This window comes from Triturus cristatus, chromosome 2_1 (genome assembly GCF_964204655.1).
Source record: "Triturus cristatus chromosome 2_1, aTriCri1.1, whole genome shotgun sequence".
Lineage (NCBI taxonomy): Eukaryota > Metazoa > Chordata > Amphibia > Caudata > Salamandridae > Triturus > Triturus cristatus.
In genome coordinates, this window is record NC_140581.1 from 8,984,490 (window position 1) to 9,008,342 (window position 23,853).

General features: G+C 58.0%; 1 protein-coding gene across 1 annotated transcript in view; it reads right to left on the reverse strand.

The window, feature by feature from the left end:
- Positions 1-22,725, reverse strand: part of LOC146863601 (uncharacterized) — a 277,244-nt gene extending 254,519 nt beyond the window's left edge. Inside the window, exon 1 of the mRNA XM_085627622.1 lies at positions 22,692-22,725. The gene's annotated coding sequence lies outside the window, so the exon portion shown is untranslated. The remainder of the gene's footprint in view (positions 1-22,691) is intronic.
- Between the last annotated feature and the right edge of the window lie 1,128 nt (positions 22,726-23,853).

Genomic DNA, 23,853 nt, shown 5'->3' on the forward strand with positions numbered 1-23,853 from the left:
TGAGACAAAAATATTGAGTTTGGAATAACGTGATGCAAAAATAGCATGTGCAAGATCATCCTTGACAAGAATATCGATTTTAGGGTAAGTAAGTAATATCGATGTCAACAAATATCTCTGTTGTTAATGTTGTTTACAAAAAATATCGCTGCTAATAATGCTGTTTTAAAAATTATTTTTTTGTATTTTAGTATATATTTTAATTGTATATGTTATAAGTTGTTTGTGTAATTATTGTTATTTTTTATATAGTTTGTAAAATATTTGTTGTTTTAAAACTTAATTTATTAGTTTATTGTTATTTTTAGTGCCTTAGCAGCTTATGGGATTTATAGTGGTACAGGGTAGAAAGATAATTGATTTTAATTAATATTTAATTAATAATAATGATTTAATTGGTAATTGATTATGTTTTGTTTAATAACTTTTTTTATTACGTTAAGTTTCAGGGGCGGGTTGTGGGGTTTATAGGGGTACAGGGTTGGAAGCAACCTAACTTTAGTTAATTATTATTTAATCATGAACTACATTTTGTAACCGATATTATTACAGAACCTAATTTTTTTTCAATATTTTTGTCATTTACAGAGGTATAGGAAAACAATATTTTTGCGTTAGATATTTTTGACTCGACATTTGTGTCCCATGATATTTGCGGTTCCGATATTCTGTCAGTGAACCGCCACACCAGCACCAGGACTGCACAACAGGCTCAGCACCAGAGAAATCTTCAACTACATCACCAGAACAGCAGAACAGGGTCAGCACAACAGGAATCCATCACTCAAGCACTATAAACTCAGAAGAGGCTCAGCACAACAGGAATCTGTCACACCAGCACCATAGCGGCAGAACAGGCTCAGCACCACAGGAATCGGTTACACCAGCACCATAATGGCAGAACAGGCTCAGCACCACAGGAATCTGTCACACCAGCACCATAACGGCAGAACAGGCTCAGCACCACAGGAATCTGTCACACCAGCACCATAACGGCAGAACAGGCTCAGCACCACAGGAATCTGTCACACCAGCACCATAAAGGCTGTCAGGGCTGTACGCCAGCATGCACCCCAGCTTAAAGGATTAACTGGTCTTCGATAATTTTGCAGATGGGAGGTTGCAGCTAGCATAGCGTTGACAGGAGGAAACCTCCTGTGAGTCCTGACAACGGCAGAACAGTCTCAGCACCACAGGAATCTGTCACACCAGCACCATAACGGCAGAACAGGCTCAGCGCCACAGGAATCTGTCACATCAGCACCATAACGGCAGAACAGGCTCAGCACCACAGAAATCTGTCACACCAGCACCATAGCGGCAGAACAGGCTCAGCACCACAGGAATCTGTCACACCAGCACCATAACAGCAGAACAGGCTCAGCACCACAGGAATCTGTCACACCAGCACCATAACGGCAAAACAGGCTCAGCACCACAGGAATCTGTCACATCAGCACCATTACGGCAGAACAGGCTCAGCACCACAGGAATCTGTCACACCAGCACCATAACGGCAGAACAGGCTCAGCACCACAGAAATCTGTCACACCAGCACCATAACAGCAGAACAGGCTCAGCACCACTGGAATCTGCCACTCCATCACCAGAACAGCACAACAGACACAGCACCACAGGAATCTGGCACTCCATCACCAGAACAGCAGAACAGGCTCAGCACAACAGGAATACAACACTCAAGCACTATAACCGCAGAAGAGGCTCAGCACCACAGGAATCTGTCACACCAGCACCATAACGGCAGAACAGGCTCAGCATCACAGGAATCTGTCACACCAGCACCATAACGGCAGAACAGGCTCAGCACCACAGGAATCTGTCACACCAGCACCATAATGGCAGAACAGGCTCAGCACCACAGGAATCTGTCACACCAGCACCATAACGGGAGAACAGGCTCAGCACCACAGGAATCTGTCACACCAGCACCATAACGGCAGAACAGGCTCAGCACCACAGGAATCTGTCACACCAGCACCATAACAGCAGAACAGGCTCAGCACCACAGGAATTTGCCACTCCAACACCAGAACAGCACAACAGACTCAGCACAACAGGAATCTGCCACTCCATCACCAGAACAGCAGAACAGGCTCAGCACAACAGGAATCCATCACTCAAGCACTATAACCACAGAAGAGGCTCAGCACCACAGGAATCTGTCACACCAGCACCATAACGGCAGAACAGGTTCAGCACCACAGGAATCTGTCACACCAGCACCATAATGGCAGAACCGGCTCAGCACCACAGGAATCTGTCACACCAGCACCATAACGGAAGAACAGGCTCAGCACCACAGGAATCTGTCACACCAGCACCATAACGGCAGAACAGGCTCAGCACCACAGGAATATGTCACACCAGCACCATAACAGCACAACAGGCGCAGCACTATCGAAATCTTTGACTCCATCACCAGAACAGCAGAACAGGTTCAGCACCACAGGAATCCATCACTCAAGCCCTATAACCGCAGAAGAGGCTCAGCACCACAGGAGCCTGCCACTCCAGCACTACAACGGCACAACAAGCTAAGCACCACAGGAATCTGCCGCACCAGAACTACAAAACAGGTTCAGCACCACAGGAATACTCTGCTCCAGCACCAGAACTGCACAAAAGACTAAGTACCACAGGAATACTCCTCTCCAGCACCAGCATGGAAGACCAGGGTTGTGTGAGATGCGCTTGCAGCAAGAATTGCATTCAAGTGGACAGAAAGACATGTTTGCTCAAAAGTAATGTAACCTACAATGTGGGCACTTGCATGGGGCAAACACAGTCTGTGTCTTATGCTGAAAACAGATCCGAAGGCTGTGACTGCAGTCTGTGCTTATTAATGTGCAAGTGACACACCCACCAACACAGCAGACCCAAACGAAGCAGCCAGCAACCTCGCCAAGTGGATGACCGCCTGCGCCGACGACCTCGCACCACTAAAAATCCCTCCAAGCAGAACCGGCAGCAAGAAAACCCCCTGGTTCACCAACGAACTCAAGGAATCCAAGAAGAACTGCCGCACCCTCGAGAAAGCCTGGCGGCTCGTCCAGACCACAGACAATAGGACCACCCTCAAGCACGCCACACGCAAACACCACCAACTGATCCACGCCACCAAGAAGTCGGCGCTCAAAGAACGACTGGACAACAACGCCCACGACAGCAAGGAACTCTTCAGCATCGTCAAAGAGTTCTCCAACCCCAGCGCCGGAAACAACGTCAGCACCCCCTCGCAAGTCCTCTGCGACTCACTCGCCTCGTTCTTCCACAGCAAGATCGCGGACATACACAACAGCTTCGACGCACAGACCACGCACCCCACCGCCGAAGCAACGCCCGCCACCACCACCCTCTGCAACTGGACCCCGGTCACCACGGAAGACACCACCCGCACGATGAACTCCATCCACTCCGGATCACCAACCGACCCCTGCCCACACCACGTCTTCAACAAAGCCGACGCCATCATCGCACCCCATCTCCGGGACATCATCAACTCATCCTTCCACACCGCCACCTTCCCGGAGAGCTGGAAGCACGCCGAGCTTACCGCCCTCCTGAAGAAACCAACGGTGGACCCCACCGACCTCAAGAACTACCGTCCCATCTCACTCCTCCCCTTTCCGGCCAAAGTCATCGAGAAGACCGCCAACAGACAACTGGCCACCTTCCTCAAGATGAACGGATCCCTCGACCCCTCGCAGTCCGGGTTTCGGGCCAACCACAGCACCAAGACCGTCCTAATCGCTGCCACCGACGACATCAGAACCCTGATCGACAACGGGGAAACAGCGGCCCTCATCCTGTTGGACCTCTCTGCGGCATTCGACACAGTCTGCCACCGCACCCTAGTGAAGCGCCTCAGCAACATCGGAATCCGAGAGAAAGCACTGGAGTGGATCATCTCGTTCCTCGCCGGAAGAACCCAGAGTCCGCCTCCCCCGTTCAGATCCGAGGCCACTGAAGTCATCTGCGGCGTACCACAAGGATCCTCACTCAGTCCAACCCTCTTCAACGTCTACATGAGCCCCCTCACAGCCATCGCACGCCAACACAACCTCAACATCCTCTCCTACGCTGACGACACCCAGCTGATCCTCTCCCTCTCCAACGACCCCACCACCGCCAGAGCCAACCTACATGAAGGGATGAAAGACGCCGCCGACTGGATGAGGAGCAGCCGCCTTAAACTGAACTCAGACAAGACGGAAGTCCTCATCCTGGGATCATCACCCTCCGCCTGGGACGACTCCTGGTGGCCTCCGGCCCTGGGCACCGCTCCCAAGCCAACGGACCACGCACGCAACCTGGGCTTCATCCTGGACTCCTCTCTGTCGATGACCAGACAAGTCAACGCCATCTCGTCTTCGTGCTTCAACACCCTGCGCATGCTCCGCAAGACCTTCAGATGGATCCCCACCGAAACCAGGAAGACCGTCACCCAGGCACTCGTCACCAGCCGATTGGACTACGGGAACACCCTCTACGCCGGAACCACAGCCAAACTTCAAAAAAGACTCCAGCGAATCCAGAACGCCTCTGCACGACTCATCCTGGACATCCCCCGGCACAGCCCCATCACCAGACACCTGAGAGACCTGCACTGGCTCCCTGTCAGCTAGAGAATCACGTTCAGACTCCTGACCCACGCACACAAGGCTCTCCACAACCTGGGCCCTAAATACCTCAACGACCGCTTGACCTTCTACACGCCCACCCGCCAGCTACGATCTACCAGCCACGCCCTCGCCACCGTACCACGCATCCGCAGAGCAACAGCCGGAGGAAGATCGTTCTCCTACCTGGCAGCCAAGACCTGGAACTCCCTCCCCACCCACCTTCGGCGAACCCAAGACCACCTCTCCTTCAGGAAACAGCTCAAGACCTGGCTGTTCGAGCAGTAACATTTCCCCCCCCCCCAGCGCCTTGAGACCCTCACGGGTGAGTAGCGCGCTTTATAAATGCCGTGATTGATTGATTGATTGATTGATGTGCTAGTACTGGCAAAGTGCTGTAACACCAACACAGGTTTTCTAGTGCCTCCTCTCTGCCCCCCATAAGCTAGACGCTATTGCCCAAGGGCATAGAACTCTAGAGCTGCCACTGCATGGCTTTAGCACCAGGGAGAGCTCACCGCCAGCCAGGACGGCTTCAGCACCAGGGAGAGCGCACCGCCAGCCAGGACAGCTGCAGCACCAGGGAGAACTCACCGCCAGCCAGGACGGCTTCAGCACCAGGGAGAGCTCACCTCCAGCCAGGACGGCTTCAGCACCAGGGAGAACTCACCGGCAGCCAGGAGGGCTTCAGCACCAGGGAGAGCGCACCTCCAGCCAGGACGGCTTCAGCACCAGGGAGAGCCCACCGCCAGCCAGGATGACTTCAGCATCAGGGAGAGCGCACCGCCAGCCAGGACGGCTTCAGCATCAGGGAGAGCACACCGCCAGCCAGGACGGCTTCAGCACCAGAGAGAGCGCACCGCCAGCCAGGACGGCTTCAGCATCAGGGAGAGCGCACCGCCAGCCAGGACGGCTTCAGCATCAGAGAGAGCGCACCGCCAGCCAGGACGGCTTCAGCACCAGAGAGAGCGCACCGCCAGCCAGGACGGCTTCAGCATCAGGGAGAGCGCACCGCCAGCCAGGACGGCTTCAGCCCCAGGGAGGGCGCACCACCAGCCAGGAGGGCTTTAGCGTCAGGGAGAGCGCACCGCCAGCCAGGACAGCTTCAGCACCAGGGAGAGTACACCGCCAGCCAGGACGGCTTCAGCCCCAGGGAGAGCGCACCACCAGCCAGGAGGGCTTTAGCATCAGGGAGAGAGCACCGCCAGCCAGGACGGCTTCAGCATCAGGGAGAGCGCACCGCCAGCCAGGACGGCTTTAGCACCAGAGAGAGCGCACCACCAGCCAGGACACCCACAGAGCTCTCACGATGCACCTCTATCCCAACCACCACACACACCGCTGAGCCAAGGCTGACACCCACAGAGCTCTCACGATGCACCTCTATCTCAACCAGCACCACACACCACTGAGCCAAGACTGTGACACCCACAGAGCTCTCACGATGCACCTCTATCCTAACCAGCACCACACACCACTGAGCCAAGACTGACACACACAGAGCTCACACGATGCACCTCTATCCCAACCAACATCCCACACCACTGAACCAAGACAGTGACACCCACAGAGCTCTCACGATGCACCTCTATCCCAACCAGCATCCCACACCACTGAGCCAAGACTGACACCCACAGAGCTCTCACGATGCACCTCTATCCTAACCAGCACCACACACCACTGAGCCAAGACTGTGGCACCCACAGAGCTCTCACGATGCACCTCTATCCCAACCAGCACCAGACACCACTGAGCCAAGACTGTGACACCCATAGAGCTCTCACGATGCACCTCAATCCTAACCAGCACCACACACCACTTAGCCAAGACTGTGACACCCACAGAGCTCTCACGATGCACCTCAATCCTAACCAGCAGCACACACTACTGAGCCAAGAGTGACACCCACAGAGATCTCACGATGCACCTCTATCCCAACCAGCATCCCACACCACTGAGCCAAGACTGACACACACAGGGCTCTCACGATGCACCTCTATCCCCACCACCACCACACACCACTGAGCCAAGACTGACACACACAGGGCTCTCACGATGCGCCTCTATCCCAACCAGCACCACACACCACTCAGCCAAGACTGACACCCACAGAGCTCTCACGATGCACCTCTATCCCAACCAGCACCACACACCACTGAGCCAAGACTGACACCCACAGAGCTCTCACGATGCACCTCTATCCCAACCAGCACCACACACCATTGAGCCAAGACTGTGACACCCACAGAGCTCTCAGGATGCACCTCTATCCTGACCAGTACCACACACCACTGAGCCAAGACTGACACCCACAGAGCCCTCACGATGCACCTCTATCCCAACCAGCACCACACACCACTGAGCCAAGACTGACACACACAGAGCTCACACGATGCACCTCTATCCCAACCAACATCCCACACCACTGAACCAAGACAGTGACACCCACAGAGCTCTCACGATGCACCTCTATCCCAACCAGCATCCCACACCACTGAGCCAAGACTGACACCCACAGAGCTCTCACGATGCACCTCTATCCTAACCAGCACCACACACCACTGAGCCAAGACTGTGGCACCCACAGAGCTCTCACGATGCACCTCTATCCCAACCAGCACCAGACACCACTGAGCCAAGACTGTGACACCCATAGAGCTCTCACGATGCACCTCAATCCTAACCAGCACCACACACCACTTAGCCAAGACTGTGACACCCACAGAGCTCTCACGATGCACCTCAATCCTAACCAGCAGCACACACTACTGAGCCAAGAGTGACACCCACAGAGATCTCACGATGCACCTCTATCCCAACCAGCATCCCACACCACTGAGCCAAGACTGACACACACAGGGCTCTCACGATGCACCTCTATCCCCACCACCACCACACACCACTGAGCCAAGACTGACACACACAGGGCTCTCACGATGCGCCTCTATCCCAACCAGCACCACACACCACTCAGCCAAGACTGACACCCACAGAGCTCTCACGATGCACCTCTATCCCAACCAGCACCACACACCACTGAGCCAAGACTGACACCCACAGAGCTCTCACGATGCACCTCTATCCCAACCAGCACCACACACCATTGAGCCAAGACTGTGACACCCACAGAGCTCTCAGGATGCACCTCTATCCTGACCAGTACCACACACCACTGAGCCAAGACTGACACCCACAGAGCCCTCACGATGCACCTCTATCCCAACCAGCACCACACACCACTGAGCCAAGACTGTGGCACCCACTGAGCTCTCACGATGCACCTCAATCCTAACCAGCACCACACACCACTGAGCCAAGACTGACACCCACAGAGCTCTCACGATGCACCTCTATCCCAACCAGCACCACACACCACTGAGCCAAGACTGACACCCACAGAGCTCTCATGATGCACCTCTATCCCAACCAGCACCACACACCACTGAGTCAAGACTGATACCCACAGAGCTCTCACGATGCACCTCTATCCCAAACAGCACCACACACCACTGAGCCAAGACTGACACACAGAGAGCTCTCACGATGCACCTCTATCCCAACCAGCACCATACAGCACTGAGCCAAGACTGTGACCCCCACAGAGCTCTTATGATGCACCTCTATCCCAACTAGCACCACACACCACTGAGCCAAGACTGTGACACCCACAGAGCTCTTATGATGCACCTCTATCCCAACTAGCACCACACACCACTGAGCCAAGACTGTGACACCCACAGAGCTCTCACTATGCACCTCTATCCCAACCAGTACCACACAGCACTGAGCCAAGACTGACACCCACAGAGCTCTCACGAACCACCTCTATCCCAACCAGCACCACACAGCACTGAGCCAAGACTGACACCCACAGAGCTCTCATGATGCACCTCTATCCCAACCAGCACCACACACCACTGAGCCAAGACTGACACCCACAGAGCTCTCATGATGCACCTCTATCTCAAGCAGCACCAAACACCACTGAGCCAAGACTGTGACACCCACAGAGCACTTACGATGCACCTCAATCCCGACCAGCACCACACACCACTGAGCCAAGACTGACACCCACAGAGCTCTCACGATGCACATCAATCCCAACCGGCACCACACACCACTGAGCCAAGACTGTGACCACCCACAGAGCTCTTATGATGCACCTCTATCCCAACTAGCACCAGACACCACTGAGCCAAGACTGTGACACCCACAGAGCACTCACGAAGCACCTCTATCCCAACCAGCACCAGACACCACTGAGCCAAGACTGACACCCACAGAGCTCTCATGATGCACCTCTATCTCAAGCAGCACCACACACCACTGAGCCAAGACTGTGACAGCCACAGAGCTCTTATGATGCACCTCTATCCCAACTAGCACCACACACCACTGAGCCAAGACTGTGACACCCACAGAGCTCTCACGATGCACCTCTATCCTAACCAGCAGCACACACTACTGAGCCAAGAGTGACACCCACAGAGATCTCACGATGCACCTCTATCCCCACTTGCACCACACACCACTGAGCCAAGACTGACACCCACAGAGCTCTCACGATGCACCTCTATCTCAACCAGCACCACACACCACTGAGCCAAGACTGACACCCACAGAGCTCTCACGATGCACCTCTATCCTAACCAGCAGCACACACCACTGAGCCAAGACTGACACCCACATAGCTCTCACGATGCACCTCTATCCCGACCAGCACCACACACCACTGAGCCAAGTTTGTGACACATACAGGGCTCTAACAATGCACCTCTATCCCAACCAGCACCACACACCACTGAGTCAAGACTGACACCCCAGAGCTCTCACGATGCACCTCTATCCTAACCAGCACCACACAGCACTGAGCCAAGACTGTGGCACCCACAGAGCTCTCACGATGCACCTCTATCCTAACCAGCACCACACACCACTGAGCCAAGACTGACACCCACAGAGCTCTCACGATGCACCTCAATCCTAACCAGCACCACACACCACTGAGCCAAGACTGACACCCACAGGGCTCTCACGATGCACCTCTATCTCAACCAACACCACACACCACTGAGCCAAGACTGACACACAAAGAGCTCTCACGCTGCACCTCTATCCCAACCAGCACCACACACCACTGAGCCAAGACTGACACCCACAGGGCTCTCACGATGCACCTCTATCCCAACCAGTAACACACACCACTGAGCCAAGACTGACACCCACAGAGCTCTCACGATGCACCTCTATCCCCACTTGCACCACACACCACTGAGCCAAGACTGACACCCACAGAGCTCTCACGATGCACCTTTATCCCAACCAGCACCACACACCACTGAGCCAAGACTGACACCCACAGAGCTCTCACGATGCACCTCTATCCCGACCACCACCACACACCACTTAGCCAAGTTTGTGACACAAACAGGGCTCTAACAATGCACCTCTATCCCAACCAGCACCACACACCACTGAGCCAAGACTGACACCCACAGAGCTCTCACGATGCACCTCTATCCCAACCAGCACAACACACCACTGAGCCAAGACTGTGGCACCCACAGAGCTCTCACGATGCACCTCAATCCTAACCAGCACCACACACCACTGAGCCAAGACTGACACCCACAGAGCTCTCACGATGCACCTCTATCCCAACCAGCACCACACACCACTGAGCCAAGACTGTGGCACCCACAGAGCTCTCACGATGCACCTCTATCCCAACCAGCGCCAGATACCACTGAGCCAAGACTGACACCCACAGAGATCTCACGATGCACCTCTATCTCAACCAACACCACACACCACTGAGCCAAGACTGACACACAGAGAGCTCTCACGATGCACCTCTATCTCAACCAGCACCACACACCACTGAGCCAAGACTGTGACATCCTCAGAGCTCTCACGATGCACCTCTATCTCAACCAGCACCACACACCACTGAGCCAAGACTGACACACACAGAGCTCTCACGATGCACCTCTATCTCAACCAGGACCACACACCACTTAACCAAGACTGACACCCACAGAGCTCTCACGATGCACCTCAATCCTAACCAGCACCACACACCACTGATCCAAGACTGACACCCACAGAGCTCTCACGATGCACCTCTATCCCAATCAGCACCACGCACCACTGAGCCAAGACTGTGGCACCCACAGAGCTCTCACGATGCACCTCTATCCCAACCAGCACAACACACCACAGAGCGAAGTCTCTGACACCCCAGGGCTCTCACAATGCACCTCTGTCCTATCCAGCACCACACACCACTGATCCAAGACTGACACCCACAGAGCTCTCACGATGCACCTCTATCCCAACCAGCACCAAACACCACTGAGCCAAGACTGACACCCACAGGGCTCTCACGATGCGCCTCTATCCCAACCAGCACCACTCACCACAGAGCCAGGACTGACACCCACAGAGCTCTCACGATGCACCTCTATCCTATCCAGCACCACACACCACTGAGCCAAGACTGACACCCACAGAGCTCTCACGATGCACCTCAATCCTAACCAGCACCACACACCACTGAGCCAAGACTGTGGCACCCACAGAGCTCTCACGATGCACCTCTATCCCAACCAGCACAACACACCACAGAGCCAAGTCTGTGACACCCCAGGGCTCTCACAATGCACCTCTATCCCAACCAGCACCAAACACCACTGAGCCAAGACTGACACCCACAGGGCTCTCACGATGCGCCTCTATCCCAACCAGCACCACACACCACTGAGCCACACCAGACACCCACAGAGCTCTCACGATGCGCCTCTATCCCAACCAGCACCACTCACCACAGAGCCAGGACTGACACCCACAGAGCTCTCACGATGCACCTCTATCCTATCCAGCACCACACACCACTGAGCCAAGACTGACACCCCAGGGCTCTCACGATGCGCCTCTATCCCAACCAGCACCACACACCACTGAGCCACACCAGACACCCACAGAGCTCTCACGATGCGCCTCTATCCCAACCAGCACCACTCACCACAGAGCCAGGACTGACACCCACAGAGCTCTCACGATGCACCTCTATCCCAACCAGCACAACACACCACAGAGCGAAGTCTCTGACACCCCAGGGCTCTCACAATGCACCTCTGTCCTATCCAGCACCACACACCACTGATCCAAGACTGACACCCACAGAGCTCTCACGATGCACCTCTATCCCAACCAGCACCAAACACCACTGAGCCAAGACTGACACCCACAGGGCTCTCACGATGCGCCTCTATCCCAACCAGCACCACTCACCACAGAGCCAGGACTGACACCCACAGAGCTCTCACGATGCACCTCTATCCTATCCAGCACCACACACCACTGAGCCAAGACTGACACCCACAGAGCTCTCACGATGCACCTCAATCCTAACCAGCACCACACACCACTGAGCCAAGACTGTGGCACCCACAGAGCTCTCACGATGCACCTCTATCCCAACCAGCACAACACACCACAGAGCCAAGTCTGTGACACCCCAGGGCTCTCACAATGCACCTCTATCCCAACCAGCACAACACACCACAGAGCGAAGTCTCTGACACCCCAGGGCTCTCACAATGCACCTCTATCCCAACCAGCACCACACACCACTGAGCCACACCAGACACCCACAGAGCTCTCACGATGCACCTCTATCCCAACCAGCACCACACAGCACTGAGCCAAGACTGGCACCCACAGAGCTGTCACGATGCACCTCTATCTCAACCAGCACTGTAGGAGAATAAGATCTGCTTCACATGGGAACCCCCACTTTTTTGCTGGTGTTTCACTGTTTTTCGACAGGGGGAGGAGATTTAGCACCTCGCCCAGGATGTGCATTGTTGCAGGCCCAGGAGGGCAGGGGCTCTCCCACCCAGGGGTCCAGCAACATGTCTGCTGTGTGGCAGCCTGGGCAGCCTCAGAGCAGATGTGGATTGAAGGTTAGGTTTAAGGGGGCATCTCTAAGGTGCCCTCTGGGGTGCTTGGTACATTAAATCCCACACTGGCATCAGTGTGGTTTTAATGTGCTGAGAAGTTTGATACCAAACTTCTCAGTCTTTAGTGTACTCTTAAATGGCAGCACTTCACTTACAGTGCCCAGGAATGGACCTGGGTACTGTAGGGGCACAGGGCTCCTGCTCCTGTGCCCACACCATTGGCATAAGGCACCCAGCCAGAGGGGTGGCTGATATATGCCTTGGCAGTGTAGGTGATGAGCATGGCACACAGGGATGTGTGCCATGTCGACTTTGTTTTGTCTTGCGCCCAGACACCCAGCCTGCAAAGGCAGTGTGTGTGTGCAAGGGTACAGGGCCTCTAAGGGTGGCACAATGAGTGCTGCAGCCCTTAGAGGCCTTCCCTGGTCACAAGGCCCTAGGTACCTAGGGTACCATTTACCAGGGGCTGACATGTGGTCAGGGTTTGCCAATTTGGGTTTGGTGTGTTTTAGGGAAGGAACATAGGCCCTGGGCACCTGATTGGCAGGAGTCCAGGGCACACTCAGTCAAAGTACATTCAGCAATTCAGCAAAAAGTAGGGGCATACCATGGAAGAAAGATGGCACTTTCTCACAAGCGGGGAGAGAGGGAGAGAGACAGAGAGAGCGAGAGAGAGAGGGAGAGAGAGAGAGAGAGAGAGAGATGAGAGAAGAGAAGAGAAGAGAAGAGAAGAGAAGAGAAGAGAAGAGAAGAGAAGAGAACAGAACAGAACAGAACAGAACAGAACAGAACAGAACAGAACAGAAGAGAAGAGAAGAGAAGAGAAGAGAAGAGAAGAGAAGAAAGAGAGAGAGAGACTCTCACCACTGGGGGGAAGGGGAGAGAGAGAGAGAGACAGCAAGAGAAAAAGAGAGAGAGAGAGGAGAGCAAGAGGTGAACGAAAGAGAGAGAGAGAGAGAGAGACGGAGAGAGAGAGGGAGAGGGACTCTCACCACTGGAGGCGAGGAGGAGAGAGAGAGGGGGAGAGAGAGAGAGCGGAAGAGAGAGAAAGAGGGAGAAAGAGAGAGAGACAGAGAGAGAGCGCGAGAGAGAGAGAGAGAGAGATGGAGACAGCGAGAGAGAGAGGGAGAGGAGTGAAGAGGAGGGAGAGAGAAGAGAAGATAGAGAGAGAGAGAGAAACTCTCACCACTGTGGGGAGGAGGAGAGAGAGAGAGAGGGAGGGAGAGAGAGAGACAAAAAGAGAGAGAGAGAGGAGAGAGAGAGAGAGGAGAGAGAGAGAGAGAGAGAGAGAGAGAGAGAGAGGGTGACCTCAGCACTTGTGGGAGGAGGGTGAGGCAGAGAGAGAGAGCGGGAGAGAGAGAGAGAAACAGAGAGAGAGAGAGAGAGAGACAGCGAGAAAGAGAGGAGTGAAGAGAAGAGAGAGGGACAGAGAGAGAAGAGAAGAGAGAGAGAGAGAGAGAGAGAGACTCTCATCACTGGGGGGAGGGGGCGAGAGAGAGAGAGGGTTGTCCTTTCACCACTCAGGGAAGGAGAGAGAAAGAGGAAGAGAGAGACAAAGAGAGAGAGAGATGAAGGTGCTCTCACCCCTAGGGGGAGGATGGAGAGGGAGGGAGAGAGAGAGCGGGAGTGAGAGAGAGGGAGAGAGAGGGGAGAGAGAGAGAGAAAGAGAGAGCGAGAGGGGGGTGCTCTCAGCACTTGGGGAAGGAGGGAGAGAGAGAGGGAGAGAGAGAGAGAGACAGGGAGAGAGAGAGAGGAGTGAAGAGGAGAGAGTGGGACCGAGAGAGAAGAGAAGAGAGATAGAGAGATAGAGGGAGAGAGAGAGAGAGCCTCTCACCACTGGGGAGAGGGGGAGGGAGAGAGAGAGAAAGGGATGTGCTTTCACCACTCAGGGAAGGAGGGAGAGAGAGAGAGAGAGAGAGAGGGAGAGAGCGGGCGAGAGAGAGAAACGGAGAGAGAGAGACAGAGACAGCAAGAGAGAGAGGAGTGAAGAGAAGAGAGATGGACGGAGAGAGAAGAGAGATAGAGAGAGAAAGAGAGACTCTCACCACTGGAGGGGAGGGGGCAAGAGAGAGAGAGGGTTGTGCTTTCACCACTCGTAGAAGGAGAGAGAAAGAGGAAGGGAGAGACAAAGAGAGAGAGAGAGAGAGAGAGAGAGAGGAAGGTGCTCTCACCACTCGGGGGAGGATGGAGAGAGAGAGAGAGAGAGAGAGCGGGAGTGAGAAAGAGGGAGAGAGAGGGGAGAGAGAGAGAGATAAAGAGGGGGGCAGGGAGAGAGACAGAGAGAGAGAGAGAGACAGAGAGAGAGAGGAAGAGAGAGAGACAAAGATTGAGATAGAGGAGAGTAAGAGGGGGGAGAGAGAGGAAAGAGAGAGACAGAGGGAGAGAGAGAGGGAGGCAGGCAGAGAGAGAGCAAGAGAGAGAGAGAGGGGAGAGCAAGAGGAGAGAGAGGGAGAGAGTCTCACCACTGGGGGGAGGAGGGGGAAGAGAGAGAGAGAGAGAGAGAGAGAGAGAAGAGAGTTACCGAGAGAGAGGAAGAGAGAGAGGGAAAGCGAGAGAGAGAGAGACAGAGAGAGAGGAAGAGAAAGGAAAAGAGAGAGAGAGAAAGAGGGGGAAAAAGAAAGAGAGAGAGAGGAAGAGAGAGAGAGAGAGAGAGAGAGAAAGGGTGTGGGGAGAGGGGAGAGGGGAGAGGGAGCAGGGTCGGCTCCTCCTTGTGGGCGGAAGAGCGTCGCTCCATTGCTTTCTCAGAGAAGCAGAAACATATAATGATATTATAAAAACCATTTTATGTTTCTGCTTCTTGCACTACAAGAAAGCAGAAGTGTTTGGTTGGGGGTGGGAGGGGCTGCTTTAGGGCAGTGGAGCAAAGGCTTGCCCACTGTTGAGGGCGCTGTTTGGTTGGCCCTCTGGGGCCAACCAAACCAGTCATGCGCACTCTGCCTTTTTTCCATATAGGCTGCATGCACTCTACATGGAGAAAATGGCCTCCCCATAGAAGCCTGGCTGGTCGGCGTCCCGACCAATCACAACGCTGCCATTGCAGCATTGTGATTGGCTTGGGGAGGGGAGGGAGGCTTCCTGCTTGCAGGAGAGGAGCAGACACGACACAGGACCGGGCCAGCGAAGGTTAACTTAACTTTTTTTATTTATTTTAATTTTAAATTAAAACTCCCCCTCTCCCTGCGCCATCTCCCACCCCACGTAACCCCCCACTCCTCCACCCGCGAGTCAAGCCGGCTGCGACTGAGAGACAGAGATAGAGAGAGCGACAGAGGGAGGGGGGAGAGAATTAGAGAGAGAGAAAGAGAGCGGGAGAGAGGGAGAGAGACAGAGAGAGAGGAAGAGAGAGGAAGAGAGAGAAAAAGGGAGAGCGCGAAAGAGGGAGAGAGAGAGAGGGGGAGAGAGAGACAGAGCGAGTGAGAGGGAGAGAGAGAGAAACAGAGAGAGAGAGGGGAGAAGTGATCTCACCATTGGAGGAGGGGGGTGCTGTCACCTCAGAAGGGGCAGGGGTGCTCTCACCTCAGGGGGAGAGGGAGGGGTGCTCTCACCACTGGAGGAGGGGTAGGGGTGCTCTCACCACTGGAGGAGGGGGAGGGGTGCTCTCACCTCACAGGGTGGGGTGCTCTCACCACTGGCGGAGGGAAGCAGTGCTCTCACCACTGGAGAAGGGGGGGTGCTCTCATCTCAGGAGGGGGTAGGGTGCTCTCACCACTGGAGGAGGGGAGGGGTGCTCTCACCACTGGAGAAGGGGGGGTGCTCTCTTCTCAGGAGGGGGAGGGGTGCTCTCACCTCAGAGGGAGGGGCACTCTCACCACTGGAGGGGGAGGGGTGCCAGGAAGGGGAGGGGTGCTCTCACCACTGGAGGGGTCCTCTCACCTCAGGGGGAGGGGTGCTCGCACCTCAGGTGAAGGAGGGGGAGGGGTGCTCTCACTTCAGGAGGGCGAGGGATGCTCTCACCTCAGGGGGAGGGGTGCTCTCACCTCGGTAGAGGGAGGGGGGCTCTCACCTCAGTGGGAGGAGGGGGAGGGTGTTCTCACCTCGGGAGGGGGATCTCACCTCAGGAGGAGGAGGGATAGGGGTGGGGTGCTCCAACTTCCGGAGGGGGAGGGGTGCTCTCACCTCAGGGGGAGAGGTGCTCTCAGGAGGGCGAGGGGTGATCTCACCTCAGGGGGAGAAGGGGAAGGGGTACTCTCACCTCGGGAGGGGGTGCGGTGCTCCACTTCAGGAGGGGAGGGGAGGGGTGCTCCCACTTCAGGAGAGGGAGGGGAGGATGCTCTCACCTCGGGAGGGGGAGGGGTACTCTCACCTCTGAAGGGGGAGGGTGCTCTCACCTCGGGAGGGGGAGGGGTGCTCTCACTTCAGGAGGGGAAGGGAGGGTGCTCTCACCTCTGAAGGGGGAGGGTGCTCTCACCTCGGGAGGGGGTGGGGTACTCTCACCTCTGAAGGGGGAGGGTGCTCTCACCTCGGGAGGGGGAGGGGTGCTCTCACTTCAGGAGGGGAGGGGAGGGTGCTCTCACTTCAGGAGAGGGAGGGGAGGATGCTCTCACTTCTGGAGGGGGGCTCTCACCACTGGAGGGGGAGAGAGGTTTAAAATATATTAGGAAATTCTTATTATACTTTGGGGTGAGGGGATGCAGACATAGGATGGCTGCCCCCCCTCAGGGAAGGAGAGGGGAACTTTTATCTCTCGAGGAGGAGAGAGGTACAGAGAGAGGGCGGCTCTTATCTCTGTGAGGAAAGGGGCGCAGAAGAAGAGAGAGATCTTATCTCTGGGGAATAGATATGAGGGGAGGAGAGATGTGCTTCCATCGGGGCAGGAGGGGCTGGGGAAAGAGAGATGTTTTTACTGGGGTGAGAGGGGGTGCAGAGAGAGAGATGCTCTCCTATCAGGGAGAAGAGGGGTGCAGCAGAGGGGGGAGATGTTATCTTTGGAGAGAGTGTGCCATGTTTATTCTTATTTCGGGGACGGCTTAGGGAAGGGAAAGGGGGCTCTGGGACGGGACAGGGGGGCTCTTGGGGCAGAATGGGGGCTCACGGGGCAGCAGAGGGGGCTCTTGTGGCGAGAGGGGGCACTTGTGCAGCAGAGGGGGGCTCTTGGGGCAGTAGAGGGTGGCTCATGGGGCAGTAGGGTTGCTCATGTGGCAGGAGGGGGCTCTTGGGCAGGAGAGGGGGCTCGTGGGGCAGAAGAGCGGAACTCAAGGGGCAGGTGGGGGCTCTGGGGCAGTAGAGGGGGCTCTTGGGGCCGGAGGGGGCTCTTGGGGTAGGAGGGGGCTCTTGGGCAGCAGAGGGGGCTCATGGGGCAGAAGAGCAGGGCTCATGGGGCAGGAGGGGGCTCTAGGGCAGTAGAGTTGGGCTCCTGGGCAGCAGAGGAGGGCTCTGGGGCAGGAGAGGGGGCCCTGTGACAGGAGAGGGGGGCGCTTCGGGCAGTAGGGGGCTCTTGGGCAGTAGAGAGGGGTTCATGGGGCAGCAGAAGGTTGGCTCTTGCGCAGCAGAGAGGGCTCTTGGGGCAGGAGGGGCTCATGGGGCAGAAGAGCGGGGCATATGGGGCAGGCGGGGGCTCATGGGCAGCAGGGGGTTCTTGGGGCAGTAGAGGGGGGCTCTTGGGGCAGCAGAGGGGACACAAGGCAGGAGGGGATTCATGGGGCAGAAGATGGGCCTCTTGGGGCAGGAGGGGGCTCTTGGGCAGCAGAGGGGGCTCTTGTGGCAGGAGGGGGCACTTGTGCAGCAGAGGGGGGCTCTTAGGGCAGTAGAGGGTGGCTCATGGGGCAGTAGGTTTGCTCATGTGGCAGGAGGGGGCTCTTGGGCAGGAGAGGGGGCTCGTGGGGCAGAAGAGCGGAACTCAAGGGGCAGGAGGGGCTCTGGGGCAGTAGAGGGGGCTCTTGGGGTAGGAGGGGGCTCTTGGGCAGCAGAGGGGGCTCATGGGGCAGAAGAGCAGGGCTCATGGGGCAGGTGGGGGCTCTAGGGCAGTAGAGTTGGGCTCCTGGGCAGCAGAGGAGGGCTCTGGGGCAGGAGAGGGGGCCCTGTGACAGGAGAGGGGGGCGCTTCGGGCAGTAGGGGGCTCTTGGGCAGTAGAGAGGGGTTCATGGGGCAGCAGAAGGTTGGCTCTTGGGCAGCAGAGAGGGCTCTTGGGGCAGGAGGGGCTCATGGGGCAGAAGAGCGGGGCATATGGGGCAGGAGGGGGCTCATGGGCAGCAGGGGGTTCTTGGGGCAGTAGAGGGAGGCTCTTGGGGCAGCAGAGGGGACACAAGGCAGGAGGGGGCTCTGGGGCAGGAGGGGGCTCTTGGGCAGCAGAGGGGGGCTCTTGGGGCAGTAGAGGGTGGCTCATGGGGCAGTAGGTTTGCTCATGTGGCAGGAGGGGGCTCTTGGGCAGGAAAGGGGGCTCGTGGGGCAGAAGAGCGGAAGTCAAGGGGCAGGAGGGGGCTCTGGGGCAGTAGAGGGGGCTCTTGGGGTAGGAGGGGGCTCTTGGGCAGCAGAGGGGGCTCATGGGGCAGAAGAGCAGGGCTCATGGGGCAGGTGGGGGCACTTGTGCAGCAGAGGGGGGCTCTTGGGGCAGTAGAGGGTGGCTCATGGGGCAGTAGGGTTGCTCATGTGGCAGGAGGGGGCTCTTGGGCAGGAGAGGGGGCTCGTGGGGCAGAAGAGCGGAACTCAAGGGGCAGGAGGGGGCTCTGGAGCAGTAGAGGGGGCTCTTGGGGTAGGAGGGGGCTCTTGGGCAGCAGAGGGGGCTCATGGGGCATGTGGGGGCTCTAGGGCAGTAGAGTTGGGCTCCTGGGCAGCAGAGGAGGGCTCTGGGGCAGGAGAGGGGGCCCTGTGACAGGAGAGGGGGGCGCTTCGGGCAGTAGGGGGCTCTTGGGGCAGAATGGGGGCTCACGGGGCAGCAGAGGGGGCTCTTGGGGCAGGAGTGGGGCTCATGGGGCAGTAGAGTGGGGCTCTTGGTACAGGGGCTCTTGGGGCGGGAGGGGGCTCATGTGGCAGTAGAGTGGGGCTCTTGGTACAGGGGCTCTTGGGGCGGGAGGGGGCTCATGGGGCAGTAGAGTGGGGCTCTTGGTACAGGGGCTCTTGGGGCGGGAGGGGGCTCATGGGGCAGTAGAGTGGGGCTCTTGGTACAGGGGCTCTTGGGGCAGGGGCTCTTGGGGCGGGAGAGGAGCTCATGTGGCAGTAGAGTGGGGCTCTTGGTACAGGGGCTCTTGGGGCAGGAGTGGGGCTCATGGGGCAGTAGAGTGGGGCTCTTGGTACAGGGGCTCTTGGGGCGGGAGGGGGCTCATGGGGCAGTAGAGTGGGGCTCTTGGTACGGGGGGGGCTCTTGGGGCGGGAGGGGGGCTCATGGGACAGACCATTGGGGCTCTTGGGACAGGAGAGGGGGGCTCTTTGGCAGCAGAGGGGGGTCTTGGGGCAATAGAGGAGTGCTCTTGTGGTAAGAGGGGGGATCGTGGGGGCAGTAGAGGGGGCTTTTGGGGCGGGGAGCTCTTGGGTTGGGAGAGGGGCTTATGGGCAGGAGGGGGGCTCATGAGGCAGCAGAGGGGGATCTAGGGGCAGCAGAGGGGGGTTCCTGGGCAGCATAGGAGGGATCTGGGGCAGGAGAGGGGGCCCTGGGACAGGAGAGGGGGGCTCTTCGGGCAGGAGGGGGCTCCTGGGCAGTAGAGAGGGGCTCATGAGGCAGCAGAGCGGGGCACATGGGGCAGGAGGGGGGCTCATGGGCAGGAGGAGGGTTCTTGGGGCAGTAGAGGGGGGCTCTTGGGGCAGCAGAGGGGATTCAGGGCAGGAGGGGGTTCATGGGACAGAAGAGCGGGGTTCATGGTGCAGGAGGGGGCTCGTGGGCAGGAGGGGGGTTCTTGGGGCAGTAGAGTGGGCTTCTTGGGGCAGGAGGGGGCTCTTAGGCAGCAGAGGGGGCTCTTGGTTCAGTAGAGGGGGTTCTGGGGCAGTAGAGGGGGGCTCTTGGGGCAGGAGGGGGCTCATGGGCAACAGAGGGGGTTCTTGGGGCAGTAGAGGGGGGCTCATGGGGCAGTAGGGTTGCTCATAAGGCAGGGGAACTCTTGGGCAGCAGAGAGGGCTCATGGGGCAGAAGAGAGGAGCTCATGGGGCAGGCGGGGGCTCTGGGGCAGTAGAGGGGGTTCATGGGGCAGTAGGGGGCCTCTTGGGGCAGGAGGGGGCTCTTGTGGCAGTAGAGGGGAGCTCTGGGGCAGTAGAGGGTGGGCTTTTGAGGCAGGAGGGGGCTCATGGGGCAAAAGAGCAGGGCTCATGGGGCAGGAGGGGGCTCTGGGGCAGTAGAGGGGGCTCTTGTGGCAGGAAGGGCCTCTTGGGCAGCAGAGGGGGCTCATGGGGCAGTAGAGAGGGGCTCTTGGGGCAGGTAGGGGCTCTTGGGCAGCAGAGGGGGCTCTTGGGCAGCAGATGGGGGGCTCCTGGGCAGCAGAGGAGGGCTCTGGGGCAGGAGAGGGGGCCCTGGGACAGGAGAGGAGGGCGCTTCGGGCAGTAGGGGGCTCTTGGGCAGTAGAGAGGGGTTCATGGGGTAGCAGAAGGTTGGGCTCTTGGGCAGGAGAGGGGGCTCGTGGGGCAGAAGAGCGGAACTCAAGGGGCAGGAGGGGGCTCTGGGGCAGTAGAGGGGGCTCTTGGGGCCGGAGGGGGCTCTTGGGGTAGGAGGGGGCTCTTGGGCAGCAGAGGGGGCTCATGGGGCAGAAGAGCAGGGCTCATGGGGCAGGAGGGGGCTCTAGGGCAGTAGAGTTGGGCTCCTGGGCAGCAGAGGAGGGCTCTGGGGCAGGAGAGGGGGCCCTGTGACAGGAGAGGGGGGCGCTTCGGGCAGTAGGGGGCTCTTGGGCAGTAGAGAGGGGTTCATGGGGCAGCAGAAGGTTGGCTCTTGCGCAGCAGAGAGGGCTCTTGGGGCAGGAGGGGCTCATGGGGCAGAAGAGCGGGGCATATGGGGCAGGAGGGGGCTCATGGGCAGCAGGGGGTTCTTGGGGCAGTAGAGGGGGGCTCTTGGGGCAGCAGAGGGGACACAAGGCAGGAGGGGATTCATGGGGCAGAAGATGGGCCTCTTGGGGCAGGAGGGGGCTCTTGGGCAGCAGAGGGGGCTCTTGTGGCAGGAGGGGGCACTTGTGCAGCAGAGGGGGGCTCTTGGGGCAGTAGAGGGTGGCTCATGGGGCAGTAGGGTTGCTCATGTGTCAGGAGGGGGCTCTTGGGCAGGAGAGGGGGCTCGTGGGACAGAAGAGCGGAACTCAAGGGGCAGGAGGGGGCTCTGGGGCAGTAGAGGGGGCTCTTGGGGCCGGAGGGGGCTCTTGGGGTAGGAGGGGACTCTTGGGCAGCAGAGGGGGCTCATGGGGCAGAAGAGCAGGGCTCATGGGGCAGGTGGGGGCTCTAGGGCAGTAGAGTTGGGCTCCTGGGCAGCAGAGGAGGGCTCTGGGGCAGGAGAGGGGGGCGCTTCGGGCAGTAGGGGGCTCTTGGGCAGTAGAGAGGGGTTCATGGGGCAGCAGAAGGTTGGCTCTTGGGCAGCAGAGAGGGCTCTTGGGGCAGGAGGGGCTCATGGGGCAGAAGAGCGGGGCATATGGGGCAGGAGGGGGCTCATGGGCAGGAGGGGATTCATGGCGCAGAAGAGGGGCCTCTTGGGGCAGGGGGGGGCTCTTGGGCAGCAGAGCGGGGCTCGTGGGGCAGAAGAGCGGAACTCAAGGAGCAGGAGGGGGCTCTGGGGCAGTAGAGGGGGCTCTTGGGGCAGTAGAGATGGGCTCATGGGGCAGTAGAGGGGGGCTCATGGGGCAGTAGAGGGGGGCTCATGTGGCAGGAGGGGGCTCTTGGGCAGCAGAGAGGGGTTCATGGGGCAGCAGAAGGTTGGCTCTTGGGCAGCAGAGAGGGCTCTTGGGGCAGTAGAGGGGGGCTCTTGGGGCAGCAGAGGGGACACAAGGCAGGAGGGGATTCATGGGGCAGAAGAGGGGCCTCTTGTGGCAGAAGGGGGCTCTGTGGCAGAAGGGGGCTCATGGGGCAGCAGAGGGGGCTCATGGGGCAGAAGAGCGGGGTTCATGGGGCAGGAGGGGGATCTGGGGCAGTAGAGGGGGGCTCATGGGGCAGGAGGGGGCTCTTGGGCAGCAGAGGGGGCTCTTCGTCTTACCTCAACTGAACGACGAGGCAGCCTGGGTTTGCGGAGGGTCAGAGGGAGGCGTCCTGCCCCATGCGCCCTTTATATGCCCCGCAGAGCTGGCCTGGTGAGCCCCCACCCTCCCGGGACCGGTCCCGCCGGCCCGGCCACTGAGGGTAGGGGACTGAGGTCTGCCCAGGGGGCACTCACGGGGCAGGAGAGATAAAAACCTGCCAGACCTGAGCGGCCCCCCCTGTCCGCCCGCGCCCCGCCCGCTGAACTATGCAGGGAACTTCAGCCCCACCTGGGGCTCCTCATTTCACCTGAAGGAGGAAAGGCCAAGCCAGCCACAGTGTGAGTCCAGCAGGAGGTGCAGCCCTGGTGCCAGGAAGTGAATGGGCCCCTGGCCGCCATTTGAACTGTGGCATACGGACAGGCCTTGGGGCGGGCAGGCAGTGCCGGGGGTCTCGTCTGACAGGGCAGAGTGGGCCCGTCTTGTGGTCTCGTGTTGATTGCTCTGACTGATAGTAAAACAATCATTGGCCGCAGCAGGGTCGGGCCCACGCAGACTCTCATGCTAGCAGAGCCCATGCACAGCGCCTCTTTTACAGATCCAGCACTGCCCCATGTTCAAACCTGGGCCTCTTTTTTAAATGTTCTGGAAGGAGCTGAGCGGGCCGGACCCAATAATGTAAACGAAATGTGCAAACCCCGGGGTGTTGGGCGCATTAAAATGCGGAGCCCCAGCTCGCTGAAGTGTCATCTAACTCACGGACGGGAAGCACTTTAACTCGGTGCCCTGGCCTATATTTTGTCTCAGTCCGACCCTGAAAAGAGCAATAATCCGGTATCATGAGGCCCCTATGGCCCTGGTGCCACTGAGCCTGCTGCACCAATATGAGCCACGCCCCTAGCTCCAGCCTGCATGCTACTCACGGATCCAGCAGCGCAGGCCTCATCCCACCGAACTATCTCATGAGCAGTGACGTCCTGTGAGCCGTAGGAGGCAGCACGCACACAAGAGAGCACAGGATCACACGTGCTGTCAGCGGCGCTGCAAGGGTGCCGTGCCCCCAGTGTGCCCCAACCATCAGCACCTGATGCAGATCCCCCCTGCTTTCCTCTGAGCCCCCCACCCTAGAACCCTAGAACCCCGGCACCCCTGAATCTCCCGAAGCCCTGCTTTCCTCTGAAC